At 35.2% G+C, this 15,313-nt stretch overlaps 1 long non-coding RNA gene across 1 annotated transcript; it reads left to right on the top strand.

The window, feature by feature from the left end:
- The first annotated feature begins 332 nt into the window (after positions 1 to 332).
- Positions 333 to 9,547, top strand: LOC103892346 (uncharacterized). The gene is made up of 3 exons (XR_002911299.2): positions 333 to 545; positions 3,941 to 3,995; positions 9,302 to 9,547. It is a non-coding gene; the product is annotated as an uncharacterized LOC103892346 (long non-coding RNA).
- Positions 9,548 to 15,313: the final 5,766 nt, after the last annotated feature.

The following is a 15,313-nucleotide window of genomic DNA, read 5'->3' as shown; positions in this document are numbered from 1 at the left end:
TCATTAGAAGCAGAGAGCTCTCTTCTTCTTCCCCTGGATCCTTCCTTTAAAATAGTTTCTTTTGTCTTAAGTTTTCATTTCTACGTTTGTCCCTTCATTCAGTCTCTTAAATGACGGTCTCAAGCAGTAACGGTAGTAATTGCTGTAATGACGGTCTCAAGTAGTAACCAGGGCAGTCTGCCACAAGTGGCACGTGAACAGGTACTAACAGGGACTATCAGGAACAAACGGAGACCTGAAGACACCTGAAGGGAACTGAAGAGGCCTGCAGGGACAAATAGAGATAAGTAGGGATAAATAGAGATAGGTAGGGAAGACAGGGACTTACAGGAAGTAACAGGGACCATAGGGATAGATAAAGACTAGCAGAGATTAGCAAAGACCAGCAAGGACTAGCAGAGACTAGCAAAGACTAGCAGAAACTTGCAGGGACAGGCAGGGTCCTATAGGGACCTGAACGAGGAAGATCTGCTGGAAAAGAAAAGAACTACAACCAACCAGACGAACAAGAAACCCTGTTAGAAGTCTGCTGGCAGCAACATAAGGTCAGTGCTCTAAAAAGGTACTGGTCAGTACCCTAGAGGTACAAAGAACGGGAAGTTTTTGATCAGGGTAACATGGGGAAGAATTTGGTTATTTCTTTTCTCTTTTTTGTTTGGAGTTTGGTACGTGCGATCTTCTGTTATTTCAGAGTTTGAGAGAATTTTTTGCCCCACCTACCGCACCTATCGAGGGTGATGAACAGGAGAGGGAGGATGAAAGTTGGCTTGTACCATCTTCTTTTGTGGTTGCAAAAATGCTAAATGTTATAAGTGTAGAAAAATTGGATCTATGGGAGTAATTTTAGGTAAAAGTCATCTTTACTTACAGGGTATTACTGTAGTCCCGGGAGTTATTGATTCGGATTGTGAAGGAGAAATTCAGGTGGTGGGAATGTCATAAGATTTTAGGTTTTAAACCAGGAGAATATCTTGCACAACTGTTGCTTATTCCCTGTAAATTGCACCCTTCTCCACATAAGGAGAAATGAGTTTGCGGATATGGCTCAACTGTTGCTTATTCCCTGTAAATTGCCCTCTTCTCTATGTAAGAAGCAGCGAGGAGGTCGGGGATTTGGGAGTACAACTAGGAGAGAGATTTATCTATCACAACCCATAGCATCTAATAGACCCACCTGTGCAGTACAAATTGAAGGCTTAAGGATTTTTTTTTTACTATGTTATTGCACGAGAGGGATAAGCTTCGATTTGTTTTCTCTGTGCCTTCTGTTAATCAGAAAGAGCCTGCTTCTCATTATCAATGGAAAGTTTTACCCCGTGGCAATTAACCAAAGAGGCAGAGGCTGAGCTGTAGCTTGTAGAACAAATGCTTCCCCAATGGCATGCCTCCCAGCTACAGCCACAAAAACCTTTCTTCTGTTTTGGTAGATTTACTAACTTGGGGACCAGGGTACGCTTGTTTTTGCAGGAAATGAACAAACAGTGTGGGTGCCCTCAAGGTGTGTAGGACCACGGAATGGGAGACTGGAGGGACACATGGATCCCAACCATGGGCCTGGTTCCCCCACTATGAGCTGAATACGAAGACAGAACAAACCACCAACCGGCAATTGAAGGTTGCACATTTTGCAATTGCCTTTCTCAAGTAATTAAATAACAAAAACGGAGAGATAAATTGGGGGCTGAAAGAATGGTATACTATACCATCAAGTCAGTATACCACTGGAGGCTATATGAGCAAAGAGCAAACTGTTTCTTTTTTTTTTTTGAGACGGAGTCTGGCTCTGTCACCCAGGCTGGAGTGCAGTGGCGCGATCTCGGCTCACTACAAGCTCCGCCTTTCGGGTTCACGCCATTCTCCTGCCTCAACCTCCCGAGTAGCTGGGACTACAGGCGCCCACCACCACGCCCGGCTAATTTTTTTGTATTTTTAGTAGAGACAGGGTTTCACCGTCTTAGCCAGGATGGTCTCGATCTCCTGACCTTGTGATCCTTCCACCTTGGCCTCCCAAATTGCTGGGATTACAGGCATGAGCCACCATGCCCGGCCTGCAAACTGTTTCTCATGAAAGCAGGATGTTGGCAAACTGACAAACTGCATCTGCCACCCAGAAGGAATGCTGAGGGCAGTCACGCCCTAAGCACAGTGTTTCTTGTGATTAGGCACATCTGAAGCTTGTTAGCAACAATATGAACCTGTGATCAATTGAGCAGCTGACCAATCGTTACTTCCTCCTCCCTGCTCTTTCTACCCAATAAATACGAAGGGCTGTGGAAGCTTAAGGGGCTGCCTTTGATCACTAGAATCAGGGAGCTCTCTTCTTCCCCTGGATCCTTTAAAACAGTTTCTTTTGTCTTAAGTTTTCATTTCTATGTTCGTCCCTTCGTTCAGTCTCGTAAATGATGGTCTCAAGCAGTAACAGTAGTAACTGCTGTAATGACGGTCTCAAGTAGTAATCATGCCAGTCTGCCACAAGTGAATAAGTAAATCCTAGAAAATAAAACAGAGGAAGCAGTATTTTTAATGCCTCCAGAAAATAGCCAAAATGTGGAAGTTTATCAGTCCTTAGGGAAAGGAAGAACATTCAAAACAAACTAACTCTAAATACAGGAAAAGGAATGTGGATATATGAGGAAAAGGGAGTGTGGGCATGAAATAGACTTAGGCAATATTTTGGCTCCTGAAGTCAACTATCTCAGATTTCAAAAGACCTGAGAAGTCACAATTAGAAATGCCACAAAGATCTGGATGCTCTCAAGAGCTCCTACCATAGGAAAAAAAGGAATGTCAAAATTGAGAGCATATTTGGAACACAATATAAAATACAAAAGAAAAGAAGCAGAAGTAATATTTTAAGAGAAGTTAGAGCATATTAAATTGCCCATTTTAAAATTCTTCAAAATATTTTATAATCCTTTAAAGAAATTATAAATTAGAAATCTCTGAAAATAGTTCTTCAAATTTCAAATTTAATTTGAAGATAAAATAAAAATAGGGTCTAAGCCCTATATAGGTTTTATTATAAGAGTAGATCTACCAAATCTAAATTATAGTACCAACTATATAAGCAAAAGCACTTTGGAAAATGAGTTTTCTAGAATAGGACTGGCATATTTAGAAATTTTAAGGCATTTAAATTGATCCTTTAAATGTTAAGTGCCTCCCAACATATCAAACATTATTCTAGGTGGTGAGGATAAAAAAGAGCCTTCCTTTAAGGTGTTCATAATCTAAGAAAGTAGAATAATATGGTTCTTTACTTGTGGTAATTTATATATGGTAGACAGATTGAGTGAATCTTCTTTTTTTTAACAAAAGTCCAAGAAAATTGAGGGTAAAAATAGTTTTACTTCTCTGATAAGAAGGTATCTGATTCATAAGGAAATTGTTTCATTAATTCCTTTCAGCTATCAGGAAAACTAAAAAGCAAATATGGATTACAAATGTTAATAACAGATGACCAGCCAAAATGGCTCATTTACTCTGAAGCAAAACCTTTCTACACTTAATTTTAAAAAAGAATATGTTATTCTTGGCCAATGAAGATTATAAAATGTAAAAGTAGAACTGATAAGCATAACCTTGAGAATAAATCGTGAAAATAAGAGTAGGAAAATGTCAGTGTGTTTCTACTTATAAAGACAGATGACATTTCAGGACCCATTTCATAAATAAAAAAGCAATTTGACCAGCATATCATGCTATTTTACCTGTAATAAGTAACTTAAAATCAGATTTTGGGAGCAGCCAGGCAAAATAAATACCAAAGTTATACACTTCTAATGTTAGTAACAAAAAAAATAATTCACAAACCGGGGATTGGGCTCTGTGGTGTGTATGTCACAGGGTTATAAAACCAGCATCCACATCACATTGTGAGTTCTTCTGTCTACCTGGACAGCCATATAGTAACTACGCCTGTTTCTCTTCCAAAATACAGGATGATGCCCATTGTATTTCCTAGGAAGGGATAAGTTTTAAGGCCTTATAAAAAGGTAAAGTTACTAATTGCCTCTCTTTCTATTCTACTTTTTTTTTTTTTTTTTTTTTTTTTTTTTTTTGGTAATCCATCTTAAAGACTTGGGAAAAAGTGAACATGAGCAAATAATAAATAAATATAAAAAAAAAATCTATTTAAGATCACTTCTAATTTCTCCCACACTAAAAGAAAAAAATCTTACTATACTTTATACTTCCCGAGTTATTGCCCCATTTTAAAATTTCCCTTTGTAGCAAAACTCTTGACCAGATTTCCTACCCCACCAATACCCCTCATGAATATATGATGCAAAATTTAAAAATATCCATCAAATGCAGAAATATATTTTTAAAAGAATATGTCATAACCAAGTAGAATTTACATTAGAAAATAAATTAATACATTTTATTATATTGACAAAATAAGAGGAAGCCTCTGACAAAATACAGGGACCATTCATGATAAAAATTCACAAATTAAGAATGGAAGGGAAGCTCCTCATTCAGATAAAGGGCATCTGTGAAAACCTGTAACTTATACTATATTTATTGGCAAAATACTGGATATTATCCTTTGTCCCTCAAGTTCAGGAATCCAGTCAGTATGATAAAGACCAAAAAAGCATAAAAGGGATAAAGATTGGAATGGAAGTATTAAGTCTTTAGTCACAGAAATTTAAAAGTATATAAATTTATCATATAGATGTTATCTATAAAATCTCAAATAACCAAAAAACACTAGATATAAGTAAATTTAGCAAGGTTGCAGAATATGAAGTCAATGTAGAAGAAAAGCTGTGCTTGTGTATACTAGAATGACTGCAAGTAAAATTTAAAAATAATTTAATCTACAATAAAAAAATTACAAATATTTTAACAGATATTAATGAAGACCTACATAAACAAACATCCCATGTTTAGGAATTAGTAGAATCGACATTGAAACAGTGTCAATTCTCCCCAAATTCTGTATAGATTCAACACCATTCTGATCAAAACCCCAGTCAGTTTACTTATACAAATTTACAAGATAAATCTAAAATATTTAAGAAATCCCAAAGAACTTTAGGTAGCCAAATATGATTTTTAAAAGAAAAACAAGGTTAGAGCACTAACACAACCTGGTTTCAAAACTTATAATATTACAGTAATCAAAATAGCATGGCATTGGCATAAGGGTGGAAAAATAGATCAGTGAAATAGAATCGAGTTCCAGAAATAGATCACCACATTTAGAGTCAGTGGGGAAAAGAGAATATTTTCAACAAATGGTGGTGGGACAAATGACCAAAATGCAAATTACTTCAATTTATAATAGAAATTAATTCAAGACAGATAATAGACCTAATGGTAAAAGCTAAAACTGTAAATCTATAAGAAATCGTGGAAGGATATGTTCACAATCTTAGGGGAGGTAATGATTCTTAGAGAGTACATAAATATCCCTAATCATAAAATAATAAATTAGACCTTATCAAAACTAAAAATGTCCATGCTTCTAAAAAAGTGTTAAGAAAATGAAAAGTCAAGCCACAAACACACACACGTACATATAACACACACATATCCAGAAAACACAAAAAATCATACAAATTAATAAAAGTCTAATTTTTAAAATTGGGAACATACTACAATAAAAAAATACATAAAACACATTTAAAAGTGTTCAGCATCTTTAATCATCAGGAAAATGCAGATTAAAGCCACAATGATAATATTGTTTCACACCCACTAGTATAGCTAAATTTTAAAAAGCTGAAAACACCAAATGTTGGTAAGGATATGGAGCCACTGAAACTCCTGTAACATTGCTGGTAGAATTATAAAATGGTACCAATATTTTGGAAAACTGCTTGGCAATTTCTAATAAAGTTAAACATATGCCTACTGTATTAGGGTTCTCCAGAGGGACAGAACTAATAGGATATATGTATATATGAAAGGGAGTCTATTAGGGAGAATTGGCTTACTTGATCACAAGGTGAAGTCCCATGATAGGCCCTCTGCAAGCTGAGGAAGAAAGAAGCCAATAGTGACTCAGTTGAAGTCCAAAATCTTCAAAGGTAGGGAAGCTGACAATGCAGCCTTCAGTCTGTGGCCAAAGGCCCAAAAGCCCCCAGCAAACCACTAGTGTAAGTCCAAGAGTCCAAAGAAACTGGAGTCTGATGTCCGAGGGCAGGAGGGATGGATGGAAGCATCCAGTAAGGGAGAAAGGTGAAAGTCAGAAGGCTCAGCAAGCCAGCCTATCCCACCTTCTTCTGCCTACTGTGTTCTGGCTGTGCTGGCAGCAGATTGGATGGTGCCCACCCACATCGAGGGTAGGTCTTCCTTTCTCAGTCCACTGACTCAACTGTTAATCTCCTCTGGCAACACCGTCACAGACACACCCAGAAACAATACTTTATCAGCTATCTAAGCATCCTTCAATCCAATAAAGTTGACACCTTTATTAACCATCACACCTACCCTATAAGTGAGCATATTTGCTCCTGGGTATTTACTCAAGAAATATGAAAACAAATGTTCACACAAAGACTTGTATAAAATGTTTATATGCCAGGCATGGTGGCTCTTGCCTGTAATCCCAGCACTTCGGGAGGCCAAGGAGGAAGGATCACTTGAGTCCAGGAATTCAAGACCAGCCTGAGAAACATAGTAAGACCTTGTCTCTACTAAAAATAAAAATTGAGGTGGAAGGATCACTTGAGCCCAGGAGGTCAAGGCTGCAATGAGCTGTGATCACATCACTGCACTCCTGCCTAGGTGACAGGAGTGAGACTCTGTTTAAAAAAAAAAAAAAAAAAAAAAAATTGTAGTGGCTTTATCTTTAGTAGCCAAAACAGCCCAAGTGTCCATTAGTAGTAGAGAATAGGACAGATTTTTTTAAATAGTTCGTATGAAAGAAGCCAGATACAAAACGGTACATACTACATTTTATTTACATAAAGTTCATGTACAATCCAAACTAGTCTATAGGGATAAAAATCAGAACAGTGGTTGCCTGTGGAAGTGGTGTGTACAGAAAACCTTAGCTAGAGATGGAAATGTTCTATATTTGGATTGAGATGCTGTTTACCTGTGTGTGTTCATTTGTCAAGACTCATTTAATTTTACATTTAAGATTTACGCATTTTGATGTAGGTAAATTTGATCTTAATAAATTATTTAAAAATATAAAATATCCTGGCTTACTAGTCAAAAGTCATTGCTGAAATAACATTATCTGGTGTCAGTAAGAAATATATGAGTTCTCAAACACAGAATATTGTTGAGGAATTTTGTGATATTTGAAAGCCTAAGGTCTCTTATTCGTTGGCTGGCCATAGCACAATCTTGAAAAACAAATGTTGTGTCCGTACATATTTAATTATGGACACCACTATATGGCTACTAAAGAACAATCCACCTTTGCCCAAATTACATTACCAGGTTATCTGGGATCAGAGGTATAGATGTGGAATTCAAGGTCTTAAACTAGAATGAAGTATGGGGAAGAAAGTGGAAAAAGCATTAAATGTGTGGTCTGTGCGCTATGTATTTTCTGATGACTAAGTCCGAATTTTCTAGGAAACACAAAGCATATTTCAATTTTCTGAGTATTATGTGTTTACAGATAATATCTATTTTTCTTAGCATTTCCAGTAAGCAAATGGGAATATATACTTAAATTTGTTCCATAGGTACAAATATTGAAGGAAAGGGAAATTAAATTTATAACTACTTGATACCAGTGTGACTAGCTTAAAAAGAAACATTTTTATCAGTCAGTTGCCTGGATATCGTGATTGTTTAAAATCAGACAACTAAAAAATTATTTTAATTAATTTACCATCTTTTAGAATAAAAGTCACAATTTTTTATCCCAATGCTAAAAGATCAGGCAACAGAAAAGAAATTAAAACCAACCTCTCAATTTCTGATCTGAATATTCCTTCTAGTAAATGATAGCTCCTTACAAATACAGAGGACAAAATAAAAGTGACTTAATTATAAAAACGCAGGTTAGTATTGGTAATAGTTCCCTGAAAGAATGAAGAGTTTGAGTTTTTCCTTATTTATAGGCAATTACAAGAGTGTATTCAATTTATTGTTGGAATATGCCACACTCTACTACAAAGTAACATACAAAAGATTTTCTTACTTGCAGACTTGAGAATTTTTATACATTTTTTAAAAATATAAATCATTCCAAGAAAATTCAGTCTACTCACTATTTTCAGCCTCATATAGTTTCTTCATACAGTAATTCCCAATCTTTTTTTGGTCACAGACACTTTTAAAAACTGGATGAACACTGCTATCGAGTTTCTCTTCAGAAAAAAAATAAACATATATGTTTGTACACATAAAATTTAGCAAGTAATTTCCAGAAGTTCATGAACTCATGAGGAAGAGACTCTTCTCTAAAAGAATCACACTATCAATTCATGGTGATTCTTTTAATGACTAATTTGATTCTAACTACTAATCAACAAATTACACAGAGAAGTGTTTCACTACAAATATAAGAAACTCCTTGTTAGATTTACATGTAGAATATTCATTTGATACAGGTGATATTTGACAAACTGTTAAGAAAATGTACAACAGGAAAATGCTATGATTTCATTTTAGTTTTAAATAAATATTTATTTATTTATTGAGATGGAATCTCGCCCTGTTGCCCAGGCTGGAGTGCAGAGGCATAATAGCTCACTGAAACCTCCGCCTCCCCGGTTCAAGCAATTCTGCCGCAGCCTCCCAAGTACCTGGAATTACAGGCAACCGCCACCACGTCCGGCTAATTTTTGTATTTTTAGTGGAGACATGTTGGCCAGGCTGGTCTCAAACTCCTGATCTCAGGCCACCTGCCTTGGCCTCCCAAAGTACTGGGTTACAGGTGTGAGCCACTGTACTTGGCCTAGTTTTAAATAAATTTTAAATATTATAAATCACAACTTATATTTTAAAATAATGGTCCATGAATGTATAGATTATTTAGCAGCAATTCTTGGTGTACAGATGAATTTGCAAACCCTGAGGAATATCTCTAAGAACCCCACTCCCACCACAGTCCAGTGAAGCCAAATGACTGGGAAAAGCAGAAATAGAAAAAAGGCTCCTAAGAGAAAGTATTTTAATTTAAATACAGAAGAATACCCTCAGAGAGAGAGACAGAAAGTCTATGTTTTTAAAAAGAAAATTTACTATCATACAATCCCTATAATTATACTGCACAGCTTTTTAAAAAATAGCTGTAGTTTGTTTCAATATGTTATTTGCATTTTGTTTCAGAAATATTTCTTAACAGCAAATTGTTTTCATTTTCATTTATAACCTGTAGTGACACACAGTGAACCGGGTTCTATAAATTACCATGGAAAGTGGTGAGCCAACGATTTGGCAGAACAAAGCCCCGAGGATATGACAAACAAAAGGGAATACGGAATTTGCAATTGCAGATTAAAATTGAAGAAGAAAACATTTGAGTTGCAAATACCATATTAAAAGTGGACACTGCTTATGACTGCTGTACGCAATAGTTTTTCAGGCCCGAGGTGATAAATAAAAAATTGTTTGCTCCATTTAACCATTGAATGCTTGGACTACTTTTGTATCCTTAAGATGTGAAGTGTTCTTCACTAGAAGTAAACATTAAGGTCATTTAGCATTGATTGCTTAAGGCTAGTAAATATGTTTAAGGAGTTTTAAAGCTTTACTTTGGGAGAAGTCAGGACCAGATAGCTTAATAAAGCCACTCTGTGTGGGACCATGACTAAGTTTTGTTGTGTTTACAGACATTTTGTCACAGAATCAAAGTTAACTTTTTTTTTTTTTTAAATTCTCTTTGCCACAGAGGAACCCAGACATGCTCTATTTGCAAACCGACTGCATGAAACGAAAAGCACGGTAATTCTGAAGCTGTTGGCTTGGATAAAATGAGAATGTAATTAAAAAGAAAAAGGTTAGCAAAAGAACATGCTGGGAATTGAAAATAAAAATCTGAAATGATGTCCCAGCCTGCCCATAAGGTCTTTTCCACCACGTAGAGAGCTACCTCAAATGCTCTACTTGTCCCAGAGTCTACGTTCTTTCACTACTATTGCCTATATCTGTGTTTTCTGCTTTCAATAATCTATTGAAATAATCAAAATCAATTACATTCAGCATTTTTTCTGTATTACTCTGATTCTAATAATTACCTCATATTTATTTGTGCATTTCTATACTGGAAAGAAAAAATAATTTTTAGAGTTTTACTATATCTTCCCTTTAATTCTAAGTTGCTTGTCACTAATTCCTTTCCCAACACTATATTATTTCCACCAAGAACATTCCCAATATCTTCAGGAAAATTCCACCCCGTATTTTAAGACAGATTGATTCTTGGGAGTATAAATACATTTAAGAAGGAAAGTCTTTTTGACTGTGTTTCTCCACAGACCAATAGTATACAAAACACAGAAGGCTTTTAAGCACATTTCATAGGGATCACTGACTTAGAACAGAAGGAAACATTTTGTGAAACACTCTCATTTTGCACATAAAGGAGATGTGGCCCACAGAGGAATATGATTTACTGAGGGTGACCCAGTTAGTGGCCATAAACCAAAAGGTCCATAAACCAAAAGCCCCAAGATGCTAAATGTTTGTTATGAAGAGTAAAAATCCTCCCAGTTTATAAGGAGTAACTTCATCCTTCCATTTTCTATTTCCACTATGACTCCCCTGGCTTAAATTTTAATTTCTATTTTGGATGACTCCAAAATCTCATTCTTCTAAATTAATTATCTAATACCCCAATGTTGCACTTATCTTCCTACAAATCTACTTTTGTCTGCCTTGACAAAGCCAACCCTAATTTTCCCTAGTCCTCATTAGAAATTACTGCAACAAAAATTCACATCCAGTCTGAAGTTTGGGAGCCAGAAAAGAATCTTCCCATTAAGATGAGATAGTCAGTATCAATTATTAAGCAGAGGAAGACACAAGAGGGAAAGCAGCTTTCACATGAAAAAAAACTCCGATTTTCTGACACATTTTGTCATTGCAGTCAAACTTTCACAGTTAGAACTAGAGACCTAGACATTAGCTAACCCAGCATTTTCCAAGTATTCCTTGGAACTCTAGAGGCACAGCATAGTACTGGTAATGATTTTGTGGCAGGATAGATTAAGGAAACCACACAGTTATATCAAGTTAAATTCATTTATTTCATGTAAAGTTCTGATAGCCTTTTATGCTACTAGGCCTAGTGATACTCCAAAATTATTGGCCATATATCTGAAATTTATTTGAGCAAGAAACCCTTTAAAGAGGATCCTGCAGAGTTGGTGTTTTGAGGGATATCATTGGGGAAAATGCTGATCTAGACCAATTCAACAAATTGTAACTTAGTTAATGCCAGAGTCAGAACAAAAACCAAGTCTTCTCATGTCTGTCTTAGGCCCTTTTGGTCACAAAAACACGTTCAAACCACTTCAAATAAGAAAATGGTAAGAGGGGAAGAGACAAGCAGGGAACCTCATCCAAGGTGGGCTGATCACAGGACTTCCAAGGCTGTCCCTTAGAAGAGTCACGATAATGGCATCTCTAGCACAAAACTCAAATTTAGTTTTAATTCTTAGTCGAATAATAATACAGTAAAATTTATTGCATCTATAAGAATAATACATTAAAACTACTTAAATTACATTTTAAATAAAATCACACAAACTCTCATGACATATATTAAGGGAATTTTCTAAAAATATGTTTTAAATTTCATGGCTAAATTCCCACTGCCAAAAAAAAAAGGAGCATTTTGAGAAACAATAAAAATAATAGCTGCAACTGATTTAAACTTCAAATATGTTTAAATCAGTGAGGCCACAATGATGCACAAGGAAAAAAATGTATACAGCACTTTAAGAGAATGTCAGATGATATGGTATGGCTCTGTGTCCCCACCCAAATTTCACCTTGAATTGTAATAATCCCCACTTGTCAAGGGTGGGACCTAGTGGAGATAATTGAATCCTGGGGGTGGTTTCCCCCATGCTGTTCTTGTAATAGTGAGTTCTCATGAGATTTGATGGTTTTATAAGGGGCTTTTCCCCCCTTCACTCTCCTCTCATTCTCTCTCCTGCCACCCTGTGAAGAAGTGCCTTCCACCATGATTGTAAGTTTCCTGAGGCCTCCCCATCCATGCAGAACTATGAGTCAATTAAACGTCTTTTCATTATAAATTACCCAGTCTTGGGTATTTCTTCACAGCAGCATGAGAAAAGACTAATACACTACGTTAAAAAATCACGTTTTTCCTGTATGAGCTATACCTGAGGTAACATATAATTAATGAGGGAAAGCTTCTCCTTACCAAAGTTTTTCTAACTCATAGAGGAAGCAGGAATTATAGAATTATAATGTCACCATAATGAAATAATAGATCTAATCGATGATCCCCAGGGCCCTTATGTCACAAAAAGAGAGACACACAGAATTTTCACATGCCTTTAATGGAACCACCTGTAAAGTATTCCTGCCCTAAAACTGAACCTAAATTTGATCAACCCTCTAATTCCAAATACCCTTTACAGTAAATATAGTAGTCGTAGGGACAAGTTAAATGACACCAGTGTAGTGCAATCAGCAAGATTCACAATATGAGAAACTCTGCCCTGGTTTCCTTCAACAAATAAATTGCATGGAGGAAGAGAAGAGAGACAGGCAACATATAGATTTAAGAAACATAGCAAAGAATTTAAAATGCGTCTTTTATTTGGATCCTAACAAAATTATTTTTAGGTATGGTAGTGTTAGTATTTTTTTAAGTAGTTAACTTTTAGAGATATAAACAGGCACTATTCATAGGTATTTAAAATAATCCAGGGTTGAATGAGAGCTTTTAAAGATGAAACAAGGTTGACCCTAAAATAAAAATTATTGGAGCTCGGTCATGGCTATATAGAAGATCTGTTACGTATTCTCTCCATTTTTGTGTAACTTTGAAATTGTCTTAATAAAAAATTCTTGGAAGTATGTTGCTAAATCATAGTATCTTTTTATACCACATCAAATTAAGTTTAAGCCAAAAGAAGACAACAAATAGTTGATTATAAAATGATCAATGTTTACCTCTTATTTATATATTTGATTATAAAATCAGTCATTTACCCTTCAAATATTCTTTTTATATCTAGAGAATTTCAATCCATCAATTTTCCACTGAAAAATATCATAGAGTAATAACTACCACTTACCATCACTGATTCACAAATCAATGCAAAAGACAATTAAAATATAAAACTGACTTATTCTAGTTTATCTAACAGTTTTATGTTTGATATGTCATGTTGAATCTTTATAATAAATTTTAAATCACACATCACAGAATTTAGAAGATGAATGCTACTCTTTAACTCTTTCCCAAGTTAACTGCTTTTCATGACACTCCCCCTTTGCTAAATTAATATAGATGTGTGTATAAAATCTGTAGCTCAATCTTGGACTTACCCTATATTTAATCACTAGCCATTTCATGAATCTATTCATTCCCTAATTGATTATATTATTAAAAAATCCAATAAATTACTCATAAGTTATTTGGGAAATCTGGATATGAACAAATCTTTATTAAATAAATAGAAAAATTACTATCTGTTTTTAAAATACAGATTTTTCTTCCAATATGAACATTCTTTGAATATTTTTATTAAATTAAATTTAAAATGTCAGTCTTGGTGAGACGGTAAGTGAAACCCAAACTCTGCCACTAACATTGTGATCTTAGGCAAATTTTTAATAACACGGAAGAAGCTTAGCCACTTAGGAGAGTCTAATATTATATAAATCATAAAGTAGGTAAACAACATTTCCTACAAGGAAGATTTTAAATCTGGGGTGAATGAGCTCCTTCTGTAAAGGGCCAGAGAGTAAATATTTTAGGGTTTCCAGACCATAAGATCCCTATCACGACTATTAAACTTTGCTATTGTAGCACAAGAGCAACCACAGACAATATGCAAACAAATCAGAGTGGCTATGTTCCAATAAAATATTATTTATGATGCTGCAATTTGAGTTTCATATAATTTTCATGTATCATGATATATTACTGTTCTTTTAATGTTTTCCAACCATTTAAAAATGTAAAAGCCATTCTTAAATATAAAGCCATATAGAGATAGACAGTGAGCTGTATTTGACTAGTGCTATAACTTGTCATCTCTTGTTGAACTAAAATCAGTTTTCTTGTTAATCTTATTTTGTTTCTTACAGAATTACAAAAGCAAGCAACATTATTCACATGTTTAATGCTTAGGAGAAGTATGATTGCAACATAGAAACAAATGACTTTAGTGTGAAGGATCTTCAGTATAATTCTGTTTGAATTTTGTTCTAATTTTAAATCTTCAGACTAAAGGAAACCTGGCCCTTTGAAAGTCTCTAAGGAATCCAAGTTATAAAGCAGCTGAAAGAAGTACTCTTAAGTGACCTTGTACAGTTACCACTTATACCAATGCAGGTGACAGTGGCCAGGGAAAAGTAAATTTAATTTAGGGTTCTAGATGTAAAGGCGGACTTCATTAGAAAGAGACTATGAAGGAGAAAGTTATTAGTCTACTGTAAGAAATATCAGTGGGGAAAGGTTATATATATGTTTGCCTTGAGTTTTAGGGTAGAAGATGAAAAAGAAATCAGTAGTCTTTCTTATAATAGCTGCAATAGTACAGAGAACATTAAAGTGCAACAAAATGCTGTTCTCACTAATAAAAAGTAGATAAAAGGGAGGAAAATGAGACAATATTCGAGGTAATAGGTGCTCAAAATGCAATGTAATGCCTTCCCTATGAAAACTTGCATGCAAATAATTTGAAGAAAAATTAAAACCATCTCTTCCAAATGCCTGAATCCTTACGTACCTGAATTAAGAATGGAGCTGTGTATGAACATTAGATGTATTCAGACTCTAACAAAAGAGTCAGGGTGACACAACCAATACTTTATTAATCAATGCCTAAATAATAAAATAGCTACCATCTATCAGTTGCCTATCAGATGCTGGCAATGTCTCAGGTGATACAAACAGTGTACGAAGTTCTCATCTATATAAGGATTGAAAAAATAAGTAACCTTCTTAGGGTCACACACTTATAAACAGGTAAGGCAGACATATGAACCCAGCTTTGGCTCCAAAATTCAAGCTCTTTCCCATTGTTTAGCAAAGCGAATAAGACTTGTTTCAATATCCCACATCTGCCATTCCATGTTCCTTAATGTGCAGAATGACAATGCATTTTAAACAAGCCATCAACTTCACAGCAACACACAGCCTAAAGAAGTTCGAGGATCAACGTCTGGAGCCCTAGTTGCC

The sequence above is a fragment of the Pongo abelii genome, chromosome 15 (genome assembly GCF_028885655.2).
Source record: "Pongo abelii isolate AG06213 chromosome 15, NHGRI_mPonAbe1-v2.0_pri, whole genome shotgun sequence".
Taxonomy (NCBI): Eukaryota; Metazoa; Chordata; class Mammalia; order Primates; family Hominidae; genus Pongo; species Pongo abelii.
This window is presented reverse-complemented; position numbering and strand designations above follow the sequence as displayed.